The following is a 17,111-nucleotide window of genomic DNA, read 5'->3' as shown; positions in this document are numbered from 1 at the left end:
CCCTTCCCACTAAGCTGTTCTGAGTCTCTATGAACCCAACTGTTTCTGTGAACTCATCAGAACACTTGTTCTACTTGATGGAATGAACTGTGGTGGCATCTGTCTATAATCCAAGCACTTGGGGGCAGGAGGATCAGAAGTTCAAGGGCAACCTGAGCTCATAAGACCCTGTCATTAAAAAAAAAAAGCAAAACAAAATAAACAAAGAGAAAGAGAATAAATATAAAGATCTTTAAGATTTTAAAGCTGAACAGGTGTAATTTTATCCCTCGACACACAATACATGCTAGAGCTGGGATTCAAGCCAGGCGGCCTAACCTGAAACCCGTGCCTTGCCCACCAAGCTGCCTCACTGCACTGAAGTGCAAACTGTGGTTTTCTCAGGAATTCAACTGAGCATGAACAGGGCTTCTAGAGTGTTTGTCCAGCCAGAGTGCAGAGGAGGAAGTTCACATGGAGGTTCTCTTGTTTGCTGTTAGTTCTTACATTCTTCCAGATAAGGAAGTGCCAGAGATCTTTCCAAGCTGGTGATGGAGGAGGAGGAGAAACAGGAAGAGGAGGAGGAAGAGGAGGAAGAAGAAGGAGGAGGAGGAAGAGGAGGAAGAAGAGGAAGAGGAGGAGAAGAAGGAGGAGGAGGAGGAGGAAGAAGAGGAAGAGGAGGAGGAGGAAGAGGAGGAGGCATTGTAGATGAATTTGGTGAGATTTGGGTCAGAGTCAGGCCAGGCCACAAGGAAATTACCCAGAGTAACAATCGCTAGGTGCTTGGAGTACAAAGACATCATGGACTATGGTGGAAAAGTCATTAAAGGACAAATGGGTAAAGAATAGAAGTCTTAAGAATTTACTCTATAAACAAATGGGGAAACTGAGGCAGACATATAGAGAGAAATGGATAGCTAAGCTCCAGACACAGAGAGATAGGAAAGAGGGAGATGGAGACGTGGAGTGGAATCCAGGTGTCTGGACTTCTAAGTGACCTCCTTCTCTAACTACTGAGGAGTAGGCAGTGAGGCTCAACCAGGGCGGGGGCTCAGCTGACCTCAGGTTCCTGTACACAGGAGAGTCAAAGATCTCCCTCACAGGAGCCCCCAGTGCAGTGACTGAGTAATGACTGATCGGAGCAGGTCACGGAGAAGTACACAGCAGCCTCCGTATTCCCCACAGGCTAGCACTCTTGAACTCATTAAGAAAGGATTTCAGGAGAAGCTGAGGAGAGGTGATGGGCATCTATGGTGTTGGAGATTGTACCCCAGGGTGGCTCTGGACATAGCTTTGCCTTCAGGGGACACATTGTCCACTCCTGGCTGACCCGTCCTTTGCCAGCTGGCTGAGCGTGGAGGTAGTAAATCATCAAGGCTGCCTTAGGGAGTGGGGTGAGTCAGCAAAGCCTACTGCGAGCAGCTAGCAGCTCCGAAGCAGGGCGGATGTCTGGGACAACAGCGGAAATCATGGCTTCTTATACCTTTTAATACCTTCACCAGCTTGCTAAACTCAGAGACTCTGCCCCTCTAAGCTTAGAAGCTCCGCCCCTCTAAAGTCTCCAAGGGTGAAGAGGTCTCTTGTTCTGTGGGTGGCTGCAGATCCCTCTGCCCCTACCCGCACACCACACACATAATGGTGGGCATTATTAAAGGACTCAAAATCCCCCTGAGCCTCTGTCCACCGAGCCATCATTTACAGCCTGTTCTGTCCAAACCTGAAAGAGAAATCAAACAAAGAGAACAAACCCCGCCCCCCCCCCCCCGCCCCAGATTAGCTTCTATAACAGAGTTCAAAGGACAGAAACTTTGAGACCAGCATCAGAGGACCATCTCCAAGGTGGGTAACTGTCAAGCCGACTTGGGACTGGGGCTCCTATAAAAGGGTTTACTAGGAGCCATTTCCAGGAGCTGCCATGGGGAGTTCAGAGGCAGAGGGAAGGAAGATGATAAAATGTATCCGTCAGCAAACTGCCAGCTGCGGCTGAGGGGTTCTGGGAAGAAGTCAGAGCCCGAACACCTTCGAGCCACCCACTAGGAGGGCGGGATTGGAGCTGCTCTTAGGCACCACCTCTCTGATGCTGGTAATTCTGCTCAGTATCATCATGGGGACAGTGTGGATGCCCGTGGCTGTAGAGCTCAGTGGAGTGACCTGGAAGATGGACAGTGAGAGGAGACAAACCAAAGAAAAACAGCTGCATGTGAGTTCGTTGGGGAAGAGCAGATTTTACCCAGTAATTACTGCCAGAAGGCAACATGACAGGATTTCTTTTTTTTAAACGTGTTTTAAAGATTTATTTATTTATTTACTGTATATGAGTACACTGTTGTTCAGACACACCAGAAGAGAGCATCAGATCCCATTACAAATGGTTGTGAATCACCATGTGGTTGCTGGGGATTGAACTCAGGACCTCTGGGAGAGCAGTCAATGCTCTTAACCGCTGAGTCATCTCTCCAGTCCCTATGACAGGATTTCAATGTGTTAATTTGGCTTTATTTTTTATTCTTGAACCGGATAGCGTTTTATTTTATAAAATAGAATGCTTCCAGTGAGCCAGCAGAAGATTGCTTTATAGATGGAAAAGGGCTAGAGAAAGTGACTTACTTCACTTGCAGGTGTAGACCGGGAGGTAGGAAAGCATAAAAAGCCCTGTACTGCACCCCAGATGACTTCAGGAGCCCTTGTTGTGTTCTGGATTAAGGCAGAGAGAACCCCGTTACCTTGCTGCTGACTGGCCTCCTTGGAAGTATGGCTGCTCCCTAACTTGATTTCTTAGAAGGTCAGAGGAACGACTTGTATGTAGCTTGATGTGTTAGTGACTTGTCTGGTGCTGTGACAAAATCCTGGACAACAACTGAAGAGGAAATGTTTCCTTGAACTCACTGTTTACGGGAGCACAGTCCATCGTGACCAGCAAGACATGGATGCAGAGCAGGAGGCGGCTGTTCACAGTGCATGCACAGGCGGGAAATGGGTCCGGAAAGATACACCTCTGTGGGTGGCCACAGCCCAATTGTCTAGAGTCCCAGGGAAGGCAACCGGGAGAGCTGAGTGTGGGTGCTAAGTGTACTGTCTTCTTTTTGTTTAAGCCATGACCCCAGCTATAGGACAGCACCACTCGTGTTTAGGGTGAGTCTTCACACATTGATTACCCTAATTTAGATCATCTCTCACAGACATGCCCTGTGGTTCTGTTTCTATTGGTTCTATTTCAAAGGAATGGCTTTCAGGTCCTTGAGAATGGTCCTGCTGGATGGCAGTCCATTCACGCCCAGCTGGGAGGGATGAAGGAAGGGATATCCGATTCAAGCCTTGTCAACTAATGGTCTGGAAGAGAGCTCAGGAGCCTGTGCCTGGCGTTGGCCAGTGTCAGATGCTAAGCCTCCAGTAGCATGGACCTGCCTTGGACCGTCTATTTAGTGGGAATTGGGCTTGCTGGGAATACACTCGTATGCTGCCAGAGGCCATGCCAGAGTTCCACTTGTCTGAGGGCAGATAATGTCAGTTCTGTGTCTTGCTGTCCCCCAGCTGTTCCTGTCAGAGACCTAGGACCTACATTCCTGAACACTGAAGCTTGCTCTCTCATCACAAGCACTTTGTGCCACACAGGGACGTATATACACTGTCACCTAGGCAGCTAAACAGAGGCATAACTGCTTGTACAAACAGATGCGCAACACTGTGGCATGTACACCAACATGTGCATATGCTCATATCTGGACATTAACACAACAGAAGCATTGCTAGCCTCCACCCAAACACAAGTGTGCAAGAAGGGACAGCCCTACGCTACTTCCTCCTCCTCCTCCTTTTCCTCTTTCTCCTCTTCCTCCTCCTCTTCCTCCTCTTCCTCCTCTTCCTCCTCCTCTTCCTCCTCTTCCTCCTCTTCCTCTTCCTCTTCCTCTTCTTTTTAGACTAGTCAAGTGCACTAGTTAAGAGGGGGAGTGTAGAACGTGAGGTTCTATCTTTGACTGACTGTGAGCAATCAGTTGAAATAACTCACCACCTTCGGACCTGCCCACACTAGGTTTAATGTTCTATCTACAATTAGGGTTTTGCAATCCTTTGCAATGTTTGAACAAGAGGTCCGAGTTTCCATTGGCCCCGAGCTCTGCACAGATGCACCCACACAGCTCACTCTGCTTTGCTCTTTCCATGTCTTGACCACCAGACTTCAAAGGCTTCAGGGGAGATCTGCAAAGGGATGGAGGGGCTGACACTGCAGAGTTGAAGTAATGCATGGTGCCGACCTCTAGGTGGCAGCACCACTCCAGTTAAACCTCAGTGGGCTGTAGTGGGGAGGAAACTGGCCGCTCAGCTATGGGGTTTGGGGTGGCCCTAAAATCCACTCTCCCCGATTCCCCACCCGGAAAGATTGAGGTTTATGAAAGCAACTGTCCTCGAGGGAATTACCTGATCCATTCTTCTACCAATGTATCTTTAATAGCTTTCTTAAAAAAAAAAAAAAATCTAATTACAAGCCTTGAATAGTGGAGCCACACCTTTAGCCCAAGCTCTTGAGGGGCAGACAGGCTGCTTTCTGTGATTTCAAGGCCAGCCTGGTCTGCATAGAGAGTTCTAGGACATACACAAGTATGTTGTGAGACCCTGTCTTGAAACAAACAAACAAACAAACAAACAAACAATCTGATTACAAACACAGCACATTTTATTGTAGAAAACAGAACACTTGCACACAGATGTAAAGACAATCTTAACTTGATACTTAATGTAGTTTTTAAATTTTTATGTATGTATGTGCATGTGTGTGCGTGGCGTTTGTGCATGTGTGTGCAGGTGCCTCTGGAGGCTAAAAGAGGGCCAGAACCCTTTAAGCTGGAATTACAGGCAGTTGTGTACGTCTTGATGCCGCTGCTGGGAACTAAATGTGGATCCTCTTTAGGAGCAGGAAGTGTGCTTTACCCCAAGCCATCTCTCCAGGACCATATGTGGTTTTTAAAATGCCGTTGGCTTTTTCTACCTTCTTTTCCACCACATCTTTAGTTTTTGGTGGGCACTTCTCCCCAACCCCCAATCAGGGTTCAAGTTAGAAACTAGGAGAAAGACCCAAATCCTTGTAACTCTCCCCACTCCTCAGGCACTGGGAGGCTGTGTTCTGTTGAGATCTCCATGGGAAGCAGCTGTAAGACAGACCTCCTCTCTATCCAGGTTTCAATGTCCACTAGGGATGACCAAGCTTTCCCTTCTGAGACCTCTTCCAGATGGCAGAGGTTTCCCACAGTCCCTTTCTTAGAGGCCTGCCTCATTCCCCAGTGGGCTGCTTCTGACTCAGACTTAACAGGCAGGGGGAAGGAGTAGCCATCTCTCTCAGAAGGCACCTGCAGCTGGTGTGTTGCCTGTATCACTGACTCTTGGGAGATATTAAATGCTATCCTTGCCACGGTGTCAATGTGGCTGGACTGGGAACATCTAGGAAGCTTCATTTCTGGTGTGTCTGGGAAATGGTTTCCAGAGGAGACTGTTGTGTCAGTAGATTGAGTCTGGGATGATCCACCCTGGTGGGCAGCCACAATCCAATTGGCTGGAGTCCCAGAGTGAAGAACAAGGCAGAGGACAGATGTCTTTCCCTTTCCTGCTGTAGGGACACTCTTTCTGCTGCCCTGGGACACCACAGCTTTACCAAAACCCCTTCAGTCCTGACTGTAGGATTTATTGCAACAGACCCCCCTAGTCCAAGCCTGTGAGTCTCGATAGAGCATTACATGAAGTTTTTAAATGTGTATTAAGCCAAGATATGAAATCCCAGTGTTCACAGCTTGAAGAGAGCCCATTGAGGCTTCTCAGGGTCCATAATTACGTAAAAACAATCCCCCAGACACAATTTCCTCTCCTTCTTTTCTATTTGCTTGTCTCTCTAGAGCAGGAATCCTCAACCTATAGGTTGTGACCCTTTTGGGGTCAAATGACCCTTTCATTTCATACAGGGGTCATTTAAGACCACTGTAAACAGCAGATACTTACATTGCAATTTATAACTAGCAAAATTACAGTTATGAAATAACAACAAAAATAATTTTATAGTTGGGGGTCACCACAACATGAGGAGCTGTATTAAAGGGTCGCAGAATCCGGAAGGTTGAGAGCCACTGCTTTAGTGAGCCCTGGCTAAGGACATTCACCCATCAAGGGTGTGGCCAATCAAGTGGGGCTCTGAGGAGCCGGGCTGCCTCCCCCTCTAAGAAAGCCTCCAAGAAGTCGAGGAATAAAATTGAACATTAGACTGAAAACATCAGAAAGAAACTTGCTTAGCTTTTAGCTTCTAAATTTAGAAATGTATTTATTTTTATGTGTATGGGTGCTTCGCCTGCATGTGGGTCTGTGTGCCCTCAAGTGTCCCTTTTCCCCATCACTCCAAAATGCAGATCTGTTTCCAGTGCTTACATCAGAAACCTTAGGGTTTTACATCTCTCTACATGTCTCCCAGCTCACTAGACCACCTCTAGCTTTGAGGAGCACCTAGAACCAGTGGGTTTTGCTGGGGGTCAGCTCCAGCTGTTCTTCGTTCTTTCTCTTGAAGGTAGCTAAGGGGGGAGAGTGATGGGGCGTGGGCAAGACTTGGTCTTGTAAGATATTTAGGGGTACTATTCAATAATAAAACATTTACCTGTCTTAAATCTAAGTCAGTTTGCTGTGGTAGCTGACTTGCCTGAGTTCCTCTGAGACCAGAAAACAGAACTGCAAGTCTCTAAGGTTTAGCACCTTACAGTAAAACAGCAGGAGACTAAGTAGAGCGGCCTCTGTTCTAGCCCCACAGGAACCAAGAGGTTCTAATTCCCAGCCTACTACCTGAAGTCTCAAGAAGAAAAGGGGACACCTTGAAAAATGACGTTAATCTTTGTTTCTAAGGACTATATCTAAGAAAAGATCTCTAAAGAAGGCTCTCTCTCTCTCTCTCTCTCTCTCTCTCTCTCTCTCTAAAAAAAGGAATCTCTTCTCTCTTTTTCCTCAGCACTTAGAGGTCTTTTAGAATACGTGATCACATGGTAAAAAGTTCACATCAAGTTAACATATAAAGTCAAATTGTAAATTGAATAAGAAGTTTACAACAGAGAATGTTCAGGTGCATATCCATTCAGAGTAATTATTGGGATAAACATTATCTGTCACAAGCTCAACAGGTTTATGGAGAGTTAAAGACTGCAACTGAGTCATCACTGAAGTTTTGTATAGATAAACTCCATCAGTATTTTATCGTCCGTCCTTGCACCTATAGTAAATCATTAGCTCCCTTTTCACGACCTTTGGTTGTTTTATAACCCCTTGGAATGTGTCTAGTAGATGCCTGCTCACTCTCTCAGAAGCAGTAAACTCATGACACTAAAAATGGCAGAGTTCTCAATGTAGTTTTGACATCAGAAAGGACTTAATAGCAGTCCTATTATAAAAGATCTTAATAATTAGTAATTTTAGGAATTCTTATTGGATTATCATTAAGAATTAAGAAATCATCTATTTGTCTATATAGCATCACTGTAAGATAGCATATCTTTATTATTCTGCAAAGATCTGCTCAAAAGTGTGGACTAATACCTAGTGATTAGTACACACACACACACACACACACACACACCACATACACATATATGCACACACCACACACACATATATACACACACATACACACAGATGTACACACACACACACACACACCACATACACATATATGCACACACCACACACACATATATACACACACATACACACAGATGTACACACACACACACACACACACACCACATACACATATATGCACACACCACACACACATATATACACACACATACACACATATGTATACACACACACACACACACACACACCACATACACATATATGCACACACCACACACACATATATACACACACATACACACATATGTACACACACACACACACACACACCACATACACATATATGCACACACCACACACACATATATACACACACATACACACATATGTACACACACACACACACACACACACACACACACACACAAAGCATATTAATGGCAGAAATCTTTCCTAAAATGTAGTCTTCTCGGCTTTGCCTAGAGCAGCGAAACCGTCATAGATTTACAGTTCCTGGAAGAACAATATCAGGAAGATCACCCACTAGTTTTTAGCGTCTCCTAGCTGGCTCCTGGAAGGGTTTCATGATCTGTTTCTGCTGACCGTCTTGACTCAGTGTAGGCCACCACATCCCTCTGCATCCTGGTCTTGCCTCCTTGTTGGTCTGCTCCTCCTTCTCTTTTGCTGTTACTTTAATTTCTCTTCCTCTAGCACCTCCTAGGACTCTGTTCCCAGGATGTCTAATTGACCTTGGTGTGGGGGGGGGGAGAGCTCACCCCGACAGTGTGGGTGTGGGAGAACTGGAGGCTGAGCAGCTCAGATACCTCTCAGGCCCAGATCCAGGGCTTTGAACTGGACAACCCAACATCTACCCCATTGGTGAACTGCAGGAGTGCATGAGGAGGCCAGCTCTGCAGATCTAAACTCAAGGATCTCCATGACACAGGGCAGCAGCGGGATGTCCAAGAGGAGTCCCACTGATGTGCAGTATTGATAGTGGAGCAGAAGTCAGAGACCTGGAACCAGACCAGTGAGTCTTTGCAATGAACATTTGCATGCAAGCAATGAAGGATGGACAGAGGGTAAACTGTGGGACACACTCTGACACACTACAGATTCTTTAATGCAATTTCTCTCTCTCTCTCTCTCTCTTTCTCTCTCTCTCTCTCTCTCTCTCTCTCTCTCTTTCTCTCTCTCTCTCTCTCTCTCTCTCTCTCTCTCTCTCTCTCTCTCTCTGTTGGGGAGGAAGTTGCAAGGGTAGAAGGTGGGGATGAGGGGATGAGGAGTTGAGTGGGATTGGGGTACATGGTGTGAAATTCACAAAGAACCAATAAAAAGTAAAAAAAAAAAAAAACAAAAAAACAAAAAACCCAACTATTGTTCTTAGCTTCTTTCATGGACAATGCAGCCATCTTGTAGCTTTCCGGTCTTGTAAACGGAAAGCCAGTCTGAGACATCTGGTTAAACTGAGTTGCACATGACGGATGGCTTTGAAGTGCCGGTATGTCTTATCTCCCTTTTGCTCTTGTATTTTTTATCCCTTCCGGATTTTCTCAGAAGCTTGCCTGTCTCTCAACCTGTAGGCCATAGCCAGGTTTTCTCCACTGTACCCTGTTCCTATGCTACCCATGTTCCCTGAAACTTTCCCCATATAAACTACAATATCTCAAAGACACAGAGACCTGGGATAAAGGAGGAACCCAAGAATCAATGGGGGTGTCCTTAGCTTTGACTCAGTGTTGGGGCTATGGAGCCTGGGAAGGCTGCCTCCTGTAGCCAGGTAGAAACTCCAGTGGAGCAATAGAAACACCAATCCACCCACAAGAATTTCAACCCAAAATTTATCCTGTCTACAAGAAATGCAGGGATTGGAGATGGGGCAGAGACCAAGAGAATGACCAACCAATAACTGGCCCAACTTGAGACCGGTCCCATGGGCAAGCACCAATCCCTGACACTATTAATGATAGTTTGTTACACTTGTCCTCTGAGAGGCTCCACTCACCAACTGACTCAGACAGATTCAGACACCTGCAGCCAAACAGTGGATGGGGCTTGAGGACTCTTATGGAAGAATAGGGGGAAGGATTACAGCCTCTAAGGGGATAGGAAGACCAACAGAATCAGCTCCCTGCAGGAGAAAGGGAAAGAAGGGAAAGGGCCACCATTTTGAGAACAGATTCCCTGGGTGATGGTACTTCCTGGCTCAGGCCATAAAGAAGGGGTGGTAATTTACAGAGTTATGCACAACTGGACATCTTGTAATGTTTACCAAATCCTTCCTTATTCAGGTCTTCTTCATTGATCAGGTCCTGTTGACTGACAGAGAGATACAGCCATACTCAAAAGTGAATGGGCTAAGAAGAACAAGAAAAAGTTTGTTCTGATCCCAGGAGCACCCAGCACCTTATTCTGACCCCATGTTGAGGAAGAACACTATCTGAGACAGCTCAGAGAACTTCCTTACTGGGGACAGTTCCTCTCTGTCCTGGCAAGAGCCAAGTGGTCAGGGTAAGGTGCTTCTCAAGTCCCCTCCATCCACCACCTCCACTGTTGTGTGCATGGGGTAAGGAGAGATAGCTGGTGTTACTGCCCCCTCAGTCACCTAGGCATGGACACCACTTCCCCAGTAAGGAGACTCAAGAAAGGCTGCCATCTGCAAGAGCCAGACATACAGAATGCTGACAGTCACTTTGGGGGCTCTGTTTCTATCATCCACAGCAGAGACATCATCTGATACCAGCAGAACTAAACCATTTTCAATGGACCCAGAGTTTGAAAGGTGAACAATTTTAGGCATCGTGTGGCTGGGTAATAATCAGCCATCCTGGATGTGGGCAGAGAGCTGGGCACTGCACTGTGCCATAAAAGTGTTACAAAGCCTGCTACAAACAGGAACCTGGAATAAACTTCTGTATTTCCAATACAAAAGTGATTGTTTTCTTTTAAAAATAAATGTTATTGTCCACTTCAGCTGCCAAAGGCCACCATTATTTCTTGATACATCATCTCATCGTACCGTTTCCCCAGGTGACCAGAACCTGGGTAAGTCACAATAATCCACCATATTGTTTGTGTGCAGCATATCTCTGACGTCTTCCTGCAACAGATTGGCTCATTTCCAAACTTTGGCCAACATCTTCCAGTTGTTTTCACACCTGGTTTTAGATTCCTCTGTACAGTATTTTCCTCCTCTGTGGCTCCCTTTGCTTAGCATCTCACCCTCCCATTTCACTCATCTTGACAGAAATGGCAGAATCTGAAGCAGGTTGCTATTGTGAACCACAGGCTGGCCAGCAGTAACTCATCCTCTTTTTCTGGATCCTGGGTGCTGTGGTGACAAGTTTGTACCTCTTGCATTTTTAGGCCTAATTTCTAAGATTCCTCCTATGTATGTGGACATCTTGAGCAGGCATTTCATGGATTTCAACCCTTATCATAAACACAGGTGTTGATGCCTTTATAAACATTTACCGTGACTGGAGTTTTTCTCTTCTTGTTTTTTTTTTACACACTGGATGCCTTCAGTACCTTAAAAAGTTGATGGCTTGAATTATAAGTCAGGCACAGCCTTGGTAGGGGTGGGATGCATGGTTCCTGCTCCTGGGGCAGGGCCAGCAGACATGGGCCTCCCCGAGTGCCAACACCTGCTGTTGGAGTGAGGCTTGCTTGTATAATAACGTACATATTTTCATGGTCCTTCTTTGAGGAATGTCCTCCCTGTTAACATTAATAACTCCATGATGATCAGAGAAAACACAAGTCTGGGAGGTGAAGGTGTGGCTAATGTCTTTGAAAAATGATACATGCTGGGACCTTCAGGACAGCCCATGAGGCTGTGGGAAAAACTCTGAAAACATGAGTTCAAAAATTTATAATATCTCAACTATGCAAAATATAAGGTTGCAATTTGAATTTTATGAGGGGCTTCACAAATCTAAAAAGGACAAAAGCAGCTGTGTTGTGAGCCAACTTGTCAGAAAGACACTAAGGAAGGAGATAGAGAGATTTAGAGAGTGCTGATCTCAGGAGATCCCACCTGGTTGAGTAGTTTGTTTAAAAAGGCAGACAGATTCCTGGGCCCAAGGTCAGCATTTGACAGAGGGGATTTAGGTCCAGGCCCAGGTGACATAGAAATGATAATTTCAGGGTAGGGTCTTACCCCACTAGCTTATTGTCTGTGCTTAACAAAGGTAGACAGATCTCTAGATTCCTTTGTAATGTTAAAAATATATATGCTTGCTGTCTCACAAGAATCAAGGGGTTTGGGTTCACAGGATGCTGATTCAAAAGGGAACCTAAAGTAAATGAATGGCTTGATATGGAAAATAAAAGACTGGGCTTACAATCTGCAAGAGATGAGCTATCCAGAGAATATTTTAAAATCAAATCGTGGGTCCAAGATTATGATTTGGTCGACACAGCTTTTTCTCTGTTCTGCTTTTTTTTTTTGGAGATCTACAGACAGTGCTTGCTTTCATCTGTTCTCTCTCTCTCTCTCTCTCTCTCTCTCTCTCTCTCTCTTTCTCTCTCTCTCTCCCTCTGTCCCTCTCTTTCCTGTTTGAGACAGTGCTCCAAACAGTTCTTTTTCTATTCTAAAATATTTGGTCTTTTCATAGCATCCCATTACTTGCTGGGGCTGGAGCGTGGCCCCCTTATTAAAATACATTGCCTTCTCTTTCAAATACATTTTCACCACCTTTCTGGTTTTAATGGTTTTTTTTTTTTTTTTTTTTTTTAATTGCCTAAGCTTGGATGTCCTGGAAATTGCTCTGAAATCCAGAGTGGTCTTGAACTTGAAATCGCTTGTCTCTGTCTTTCCAGTGCAGGTATTAAGGTGTGTGTCAAGCCCTAAGCTTTACTTAAATACCCATTCATGAGTTGGAAGCTTGGCTGGGTGGCATTTTACCTTGATGTCAACCATTCCCTGTATTACATCTAGTATCAAGAATGTCTTTAATCCTTTTATGTCCTTAAACACAGAATTTGGCTCCATTAAACTTCCTGGTGCTCCCTTTCTCAGGCTGTACATTTTGTATTGTTCCTAGATCAACTTGCTCCTTTTCAATATTGAACTGCATAAGACAGGCCAGCGAGAACCACATGACACAATCCATGCGAGACTGCTTTTAACTGTCCTCTGCCAACACTTTAAATGCATAGCTCTTTAATTTATCTCAGGTTGTTTCTTCACACAATGGCAGAAAGCAGAGATGTCCTTAGTCAAAGCATCACAAGAATCGATTCTAGGCCTCATGCTAATATTCTCCTCTGAATCCTCCTGAACTGGGCCCTCACATTTTAAACAACCCTCAGCATCACCGTCTTTGATGCTCCTGCTAGTATGACCCAGTAAACCCTGCTTGAATTGCCCAATTGCTCTTCTAGTTCAAAGGTGCAGTCCATTATCATTATGGCAGCAACCATAGTGGCCACCATGCAGACATGGTACTGGAGAGGTAGCTGAGAGTTCTTCATCTGGATTGGCAGGCAGCAGGACGAGAGAAGGACACTGGGTCCGGCTTAAGCATTTGGAACCTAAATGCCCACTCCCAGTGAAATACATCCTTCAACAGGTCCATATCTGCTCCGACAAAGACAAATCACTTAATAGTGCCACTCTGTGTGAACCTGTGGGGGCCATTATCATTCAAGCCACCACAGCCCTTTCAGAAAAGAGTCATCTTTCTCCTTCCTCCTCCTCTTCCTCCTCTTCCTCCTCTTCTTCCTCCTCCTCTTCTTCCTCTTCCTCTTCCTCCTCTTCTTCTACCTCCTCCTCTCCTCTTCTTCTCTTCTTCCTCCTCCCCCTCTTCCTTCTATCTTTTCAATGCCAGCCAAAGATTACCAATGCACTTCTGCATTCCCGTACGCTCTGGACTTTCTCACACGTTATCTTGAGTGTCTGCACATACTTCCCACACAAGGCTGCTCGGTGCCGTCCATTGCAACAGGAAAGGCTTTCTTCCACCCTTGTCATTCACACTTGTCTGCAGCTGCTCATGCCTCCAGCTAGCCAGCCTTATTTCTCTTACAACACATGAATAAAATTGTTCATGAGTTTCTTTCAAGCATTTTACTAAATTATTTATTCATGATATTAAAACCTCAAGAAAAAAACCCCTCTGAGTGCTTGAATTGCAATTGGGCAATTCAAGCAGGGTTTACTGGGTCATACTAGCAGGAGCATTAAAGACAGTGATGCTGAGAGTTGCTTAAAATGTGAGGGCCCAGTTTAGGAGGATTCAGAGGAGAATATAAGTATGAGGTCTAGAAACGATTTTTGTGATGTTTTGACTAAGAACGTCTCTGCCATCGAAGCATGAGCTTAACTGAGCCTTGATTTACATCAAAAGGATCCTTGAGACCTTTACTAAACCTGAACCATACAGGTAGGCATCCCTTCCTGCACCCATCTTCCCTGCTTGCTGAGTTCTCTGGGGCAAACCAAGCTGCCCTGAGCAGCCTGCTATCTCAGGGGGAACCTCCATTCTCTCCCACCTCTCCTCCCACCTTCATCAGACCTGTTGAGCCTGAACCATACAAGTGAGCTTCCCTTCCCCTGCATTCCTGCTTGCTGAGTCCGATGGGCATGCTCAGCTGCCCTGAGCAGGGACTTCCTCTGTGCCCTTTAGAATGTGCCATTATACCAGGACTGCTTCTTTCACCTGTGTGAAATTCCTTCAGAATTGACGTCATATTCATGAGCTTCATAATAATTGATCATTCCTCTATCATTTCAATCGCAAATGTACTTTTTTTGCAAATACACTTATACAAAAATGCTATCTATCCTATTGATAAGCACGGCAGCAAGGGGAAGCCAGGTAGCACGGAACAGAAATGACTTGTACTCACGTAGGTCTGTGTAAAATGCCAACCTGAAGTTTCATTTCCTAGTCGGCTTGTGACTGATATCTATGAATGTGATCCAACTACATGGAAAATGGGAATGAAGGAAAGGGGGTGTGGCTTTGTTGGATAATTGGTGAATCTTTCGACTGTTTGTAGATTAGCTGAAATTTAAATTATTTGTTAGAATTTTTATTTATTTTTTTTGTTTACGAAATTATTGAATTCAGAAGTTGCCAGATATATTCTGAGTGACTGCTAAAGAATCAGAATGATGAGGAGATTTTGTATGTAAATTTAATTAGATAGCTGCTCAAAGGCTGAACTGGCATAGACACCTGCCACGAAGGCTGGCGATCTGAGTTCAGTCTCTGGAACTCATTTGTTGGGAGAATGAAAGTGGCTCCCCCAAGTTGTCGCCTGACCCCCAGGTGTGAACTGTGGCTGGTGTACACTCATGTACAAACACATATACACATTTAAATACAGACTCAATGAATATGAATATCTGATTAGAGTAGCCATTTCTCTTGCTTACTTAAATGTTACCGATGTTTTTTTTTCTGAACCACTCAATGATTTATTCACACAGAACAATAGAAATATCACTTATAATCTGAAAACAAAATCAATAAGCAGATGAGGCCAGCCAAGCCCCTCGTTAGAAGCTGACAAGTGTTCAGAATGATCTTATTTAAAGGGACCAATTAATCTAGCAATGCCTTCCACACAGAGAAACCTGGTATCAAATTTCATCAAATTGAACTGATGGTCCTACAGTTTCTCCCACAGGAGACGTCACTGTGTGGTGTGCTGCCAAGTCCTTTGGCATGAAATAAGGCTAAAGGAATGAACAGCATTAGCTGAAAGGCTCTGGAAGAAGACCAAGATCCTTAAGGAGGTGAAACATCAGCTGGTCCCCATGCTGGGGGACTTTCCAAAATGGCCCTAGTGCTGGTGGCTTATAGCAACATACACAGGTCTCAGCATAGTTGATACCTGCAGTATTATTTACTAATACAGAGGAATGAGTGGTGGGCTTCCAAGGCAAGCAGAAATGAGCCCACAAGGGACTTCTCTTACAGAGTCATGCAGGATATATTGAATTTCTCTGGTAATGCATTGTCACAAATATGTGAACTGTTTCCCTGAGCAAAATATATAGAACAAAACATGATGCCAGAGTTTACTCTTGGCTTATCACATGAGTGTCCTCTACTTAGATATGCCAACTTCCCAGACTCCCAGAGAGGTAGGTGTTAAGCATAAACTACATGAATTGTGTGCCTTTCAGATATATGGTACTCTTCTCAGCGAATGCTTGGAGCTTTCTGTCTCTCGGGCTGAGGACACATTGCAACAGTCAGACTTTGAGAGAAGCTGTTCCTTTTTTTAAAAATTATTTTATATATGTGAGTACACTGCTGCTGTCTTCAGACACACTAGAAGAGGGCACCAGATCCCATTAAAGATGGTTGTGAGCTACCATGTGGTTGCTTGGAATTGAACTCAGGACCTCTGGGAAAGCAGTCAGTGCTCCTAACCTCTGAGCCATCTTTCCAGCCCCCAAGAAGCTGTTTTTGGTGCTCTAAGCATCCATGGACAGAAAGGGTAGAGTCCCAGAGCGTGTCTCCATGGTTAGGGAAGAGGTTCAAAGACCATGGTCCATAATCTTTTCTTCTTGGTCCTGGTGATGGGCAAAGGATGGAAGTCAGCTTTTCAAAGCAGGAGTCCTTCTCACAGCTAAAATGTCATGGCAAGACTGGCTTTACCCTTAGAGATTATGTTAAACAAAATAAAAGGTAAACTATGGACATATTTGCTTTGCTTTATTCTTTTACATAGGTCATCTTTTCTGTTACAAAACAACTGTGGATGTAGCAGTGGAAACGGAGAAAGTCAGTAGCAAACCTGAAATGGGAAGGCCTGGCTCTGTCTGTGAGTATGGATACCAGGAATGTACAGAAACAAAGCTGGAAAACATCATGATAAGCCCGGGAGTCCACACGTTAGAAGACTGAATTTCTAACCATGGCCGCCATTGTGTCAGGAACCACAGATGCAGCAATGCTGCTTGTCCCACCCTGTGCCACCTCCTATCAATATTCACTGAAGGCACCTCTGTAGCCTTGTGTCTACTTTAATAACAACCAATTCTTGATAATTATGCCTTCATTATTCTTTCTTATATGTATAGGATACATTTTGGTCATTTTGCAACCCCCCTCCCTCATTGTCTCTCATCACCCTCCCGACACCTGCTAGACCTCCAATTCTTTTTGATGAGTAGCCATCCTGTTTCCAAAACTTTGCTCATGTGTTTGAGGAACTGTGTTTGAATAGGGTTGGTTATGTGACTGTGAGTGGAATTTACTTGTGAGAACGTGAAAACATCACTCCGGAAGAACGTAGCATTCCTTCCTCCTCTTGGCAATTGTTGAATGTTCAAGATTTCTTGGTATAGAAACTTGACAAATGACGCCTTATCCTCATCACCATAGGTGGACTCACGAGTGTAATGGCCACGTTATATCAAGAAGCCAGTGCTTCACAGCAGCTACCCACATCACCTGGCCCCTGCCCCTGTACACTTTCCTCCCCTCCTCCATGGAGTTTTCTTAGCCTTGGACATCCCCGTTCTGCTTAGGACTGGGCACTCAATGGTTGCTTGTGCCTAGCACTTTAAT

At 45.0% G+C, this 17,111-nt stretch overlaps 1 long non-coding RNA gene across 2 annotated transcripts; it reads left to right on the top strand.

Annotated features, from left to right (window-relative positions):
* Positions 1–1,740: 1,740 nt before the first annotated feature.
* Positions 1,741–10,548, top strand: LOC143434109 (uncharacterized). Of its 2 annotated transcripts, XR_013103358.1 has the most exons (3): positions 1,741–1,818; positions 2,077–2,179; positions 9,867–10,548. It is a non-coding gene; the product is annotated as an uncharacterized LOC143434109 (long non-coding RNA). The 2 variants fall into 2 exon arrangements; XR_013103357.1 differs by lacking the exon at positions 1,741–1,818 and having other exon boundaries at positions 1,828–2,179.
* The last annotated feature ends 6,563 nt before the right edge of the window (positions 10,549–17,111 follow it).

This window comes from Arvicanthis niloticus, chromosome 13 (genome assembly GCF_011762505.2).
Source record: "Arvicanthis niloticus isolate mArvNil1 chromosome 13, mArvNil1.pat.X, whole genome shotgun sequence".
In the NCBI taxonomy this organism is placed as follows: Eukaryota; Metazoa; Chordata; class Mammalia; order Rodentia; family Muridae; genus Arvicanthis; species Arvicanthis niloticus.
This window is presented reverse-complemented; position numbering and strand designations above follow the sequence as displayed.